This window comes from Chelonia mydas, chromosome 2 (genome assembly GCF_015237465.2).
Source record: "Chelonia mydas isolate rCheMyd1 chromosome 2, rCheMyd1.pri.v2, whole genome shotgun sequence".
Taxonomy (NCBI): Eukaryota; Metazoa; Chordata; order Testudines; family Cheloniidae; genus Chelonia; species Chelonia mydas.
The window spans coordinates 134,710,953-134,716,103 of NC_057850.1; positions in this window are offsets into that span (position 1 = coordinate 134,710,953).

Consider the following 5,151-nt stretch of genomic DNA (forward strand, 5'->3'; position numbering starts at 1 on the left):
GAGGAGATAGAATTGCAGCCACTGCCACTGTGAGACAAGCAGGATGAGGGATCATCCTTGGCCAGGAGGTAATGAAGCTTTCTGCCTACAGTACTGCTCCTCTGTCACCAGGAACTCTGGGATACATCTGGAAGACTTCCGGGACCTGAGTCAAGCTGAGACCACAGGCACACAGGAAAGCAATAGGTCTCAGACTTTAGGTCCCAGCTTAACATGAGCTCAGACCCTCCAGCCCTGCAGGGTCCTGAGACCCTAGGTCCGAGCCTAGGTTAGCACAATTGGTGAGTGGACACAAAGGGGGTTAGGCTTGAGCCACTTTGCTGTGTAGACATACTCTCAATCTAATCTCCAGCAGAGCTCTGACCTGCTGAGGCAGAGAGGTAACACAGTGATTCACAGTTCTTCATGTCTTGAAAAGCATGTCACAAATGGGGATTCCAGAACCTCCCTTTGAGCCTATTCCAGAATAAAACTACCCTTTCAATTTGAAAGATTTTTCTGATATCTAACCTAAATCTTCCTTGCTCAACATTAATTCCCTTACTTCTTGTCCAACCTTCAGTAAGCATGGAAAACATGATCACTGTTCTCTTTATCACCACCTTTAACATATTTAAAGAGTGTTGTTACCCCCCACCCATCCCCAGGCTTAGTCTTTCTTTCTCAAAACTAAATATGCCCAATTTTATAACCCTTCCACATAGGTCATTCAATTTGTGATCTACTATAACCCCCAGATCCTTTTCAACACTACTACTGCCCAGCCAGCTATTGCCCATTTTGTAGTTGTGCATTTGATTTTTCCTTCCTAAGTAAAGTTCTTTGCACTTCTCTTTATTAAATTTCATCTTGTTGATTTCAGACCAATTCTCCAATTTGTTAGGATCATTTTGAATTCTAACCCTGAACTCTAGATTGCTTGCAACCCTCCCAGCTCAGTGTCATCTGAAAATTTTATAAGGATACTCTCTACTTTTTTATCCATGCCATTAATGAAAAAGTTAAATATTATCAGACTCACGACAGAACTCTGTGGGACCCCATTAGATTTGTCCTCACAGTTTGACAGTGAACCATTGATAATTACCCTTTGAGTATAGTCTTTCATCCAGTTTTTCAGCCACCCTATAGTTATTTCATCTATCATATTTTGTATTTCCTTAGTTTCCTTATGAGAATGTAATGTGGATCTGTGTCAAAAGTCTCAATAAAATCAAGATACGTCACAGCTACAGCTTCCTCCCTATCCACCAGTCCACTAACCCTCTCAAAGAAGGAAATTAGGTTGGTTTGGCATGATATGTTCTTGACAAATCCATGCTGGCTATTGTTTATAACCCTCTAGTATCCTCTAGGTATTTACAAACTGATTATTTAATAATGTCTTCCAGTATCTTTCCAGCTATTGAAGTTAGGCTGACTGGTCTATAATTCCCCAGGTCCTCCTAGTTCCCCTTTCAAAGATAGGTACTGTGTTTGCCCTTCTCCAGTCATATTGTATCTCATGCAACCTACATGAGTTCTCACATATAATTGCTAATGGTTCAGGGATTGCTTCAGCTAGTTCCTTAAGTACCCAGGATGAATTTTATCAGGCCTTGCAGCCTTGAATTCATCTAATTTATAAAAATATTCTTTAACCTATACTTTCCCTATTTTGGCCTGTGCTCTTTCCCCATTAATATTAATTATGTTGAGTGTCTGGTCACCACTAAACTTTTTAGTGAATACTGAAGCACAATAGGCATTTATCAGCTCAGCTTTCTTAATGTCTTCCATTATTAATTCTGTTTCCCCACTAAGTAGAGGACCTACACTTTCTGTTGTCTTTCTCTTGCTCATAATGTATGTACAAAACCTTTTTATTGCCTTTTATGTCCCTTGATTGGTGTAATTAGTTTTGCGCCTTAGCCTTTCTGATTTTTGTTCCTACATGCTAGTGTTATTTTTTTTTTGTATTCATCCTTAGCAATCTATCCTTATTTCCCCTTTCTGTAGGATTCCTTTTCGATTTTCATGTGACTAAAGAACTCCTGATGCAGTCCCTTTTTCGCCTCTTACTATTCTTCCTATCTTTCCTTAACATTGTAATAGTTTGCCATTTTGCCTTTAATATTATCTCTTTGAGAAACTGTCAGTTCTCCTGGACTTTTTCCCTGAAATTATCTTGCCATGGGACCTTACCTACCAGCTCTCTGAGTTTGATAAAGTCTGCTTTTTTGAAGTCCATTGTCCTTATTCTCCTGCGCTCACTCCTTCCTTTCCTTAGAATCATGAAATCTATCATATCACTGTCACTTTCACCCAAATTGCCTTCCACCTTCAAATTCACAGCCAGTTCTTCCCTATTAGTCAGAATAAAGTCTAAATGGCTGCCCCCTGGTTACTTTGTCCTCTTTCTGAAACACAAAGTTGTCCTCAAACATTCAAATAATTTATTGGAGATATTTGTTTTGCAATAATATTTTTCCAGTGGCAGTGGATGTCTGGGTGTCAGAGTGTACATCCCTCACCACCAGACTGGAGCTTCCTCCTGGTTGTTCTGGGGGATTAGCTTGAGGCCAACATTCCCATCTGCGGTCTGCAAACCATCACTCTGTCTCTGCTTCTGCTTCCAGCCCTTCTCTTGGTTTTTGGTACAGCAGCATACTCTTTGTGACTCGGCCCTTCAATGAGGTTGCCATCTGTGTTTCCCCCTTGTGACCCTTTCCTCATGGTTCCTAATATTATTTTGGTAGCTTTTTTGACTTCCACTGTACATTGAGTGGAGGTTTTCAGAGAACTATCCAGAATGACTCCAAGATCGTTTTCTTAAGTGGTAGAACCTGATTTAGACCCCATTGTTTTGTACCTATAGTTGAGATTATGTTTTCCAATATGTATTACTTTACATTTATCAATATTGAATTTAATCTGACATTTTGTTGCCCCATCCCACAGTTTTGTGAGATCCCTTTGTAACTACACACAGTCTGCTTTGGACTTAACTATCCTGAGTAATGTTTTATCATCTGAAAACTTTGCCACCTCACGGTTTACCCCATTTTCCAAGTCATTTATGAATATATGGTCCCAGTACAGATCCCCAAGGGGAAACTGCTATATACTGCTCTCTCTTGTGAAAAATGACCATTTAGTTCTGTCCTTTGTTTCATCTCTTTCAACCAGGCAATGATCCATGAGAGACTCTTATCTTACCTTATCTTATCCCATGATTTTTTACTTTGCAGTCCCTTTGGTGAGGGACCTTGTTAAAGGCTTTCTGGTAGTCCAAGTACACTATATCCACTGGCTCACTCTTGTTCACATGTTTGTTGACAACCTTAAAGAATTCCAATGGATTGATGAGGCATGATTTCCCTTTACAAAAGCTATGTTGACTCTTCCTCAACAAATCATGTTCATCTGTGTGTCTGATAATTCTGTTCTTTACTATAGTTTCAACCAATTTGCCTGGTACTGAGTTAGGCTTAACAGCCTGTAATTGCCAGGATTGCCTCTGGAGCTTTTTTAAAAAATTGGCATCACATTAGAAACTCTGCAGTCACAGTCTTATTTAAGAGAGAGGTTAGCACAATTAGTATTTCTTCAGTTTCATATTTGAGTTTCTTTAGAACTCTTGGGTGAATGTCATCTGACCCTGGTGACTTATTACTATTTAATTTGTCAATTTGTTCCCAAATTTCCTTATTGATGCCTCAATCTGGGACAGTTCCTCAGATTAGCCACATAAAAGGGATGGCTCAGCTATGGGATTCTCCCTGACATCCTCAGCAGTGAAGACCAATGCAAAGAATTCATTTAGCCTCTCTGCAATAGCCTTGTCTTCCTTGAGTGCTCCATTAGCACCTCAATCATCTAGTGTCCCCAATGATTGTTTGGCAGGCTTCCAGTTTGTACTTAAACATTTTTTGATGTTAATTTTTGAGTCTTTTGCTAGTAGCTGTTCAAATTCTTTTTGGCCTGTCTAATTATACTTTTACACTTGACTTGCCAGAGTTTATGCTCCTCACTATTTTCCTCAGTAGGATTTGACTTCCAATTTTTAAAGGATGTCTTTTTGCCTCTAACTGCTTCTTTTACTCTGTTTATCCATGGTGGCATTTTTTTGCTCCTCTTAGTATTCCCTTTAATTTGGGGTATACATTTAGTTTGAGACTCTCTTATGGTGTTTTTAAAAAATTTCCATGCAGCTTGCAGGCATTCCACTCTTGTTCCTTTTTGTTTTCATTTAACTAGCATCCTCATTTGTCTGTAGTTCCTCTTTCTGAAGTTAAATGCTACTGTGGCGAGCTTCTTTGATATTTTCTCCCCTACAAGTATGTCAAATTTAATTATATTGTGGTCACTATTACTGAGCAGTTCAGCCATAATTGCTTCTAGGATCACATCTTGTGCTCCATTTAGATTAAATCAAGAATAGCCTCCCCCCTTTTGGGTTCCAGGACTAGCTGCTCCATGAAGCATTCATTAATGGTGTCCAGAAAGTTTATTTCTGCATCCTTTTCCTGAGGTGACATGTACCCAGTCAGTATTGTGATAGTTGAAATACGCGATTATTATTGGTTTTTCTGTTTTTTGTAGCCTCTCTCATCTCCCTAAGCATTTCACAATCACTATTAACATCCTGATCAGGTAGTTGGTAGTATATTCCTACTGTTATTCTCTTATTATTCTAGCATGGAATTTCTATTCGTAGGGATTCTATGGTACTGTTTGATACATTGAAGATTGTTACATTTAAGTCTATGCTTTCTTTCATATGTAGTGCCACCAGCACAACCAATCCTGTCGTTCCTATATATTTGGTACCCTGGTATTACCATGTCCCATTGATTCTCATCATTCCATCAAGTTTCTGTGATACCTGTTATATCAATAACCTCATTAAATCCAGGTTTCAGAGTAGCAGCCATGTTAGTCTGTATCCACAAAAAGAACAAGAGTACTTGTGGCACCTTAGAGACTAACAAATGTATTTGAGCATAAGCTTTCGTGAGCTACAGCCCACTTCATCGAATGCATGCAGTGGAAAATACGAGGCACTCAAGTTCACCCATCTTAGTATTTAGACTTCCAGTATTTGTTTACAAGCGCTTATAAAATTTGTCACTTTTTAGTTGTCTGCCTTCATGTGGTGTAATTGAATGG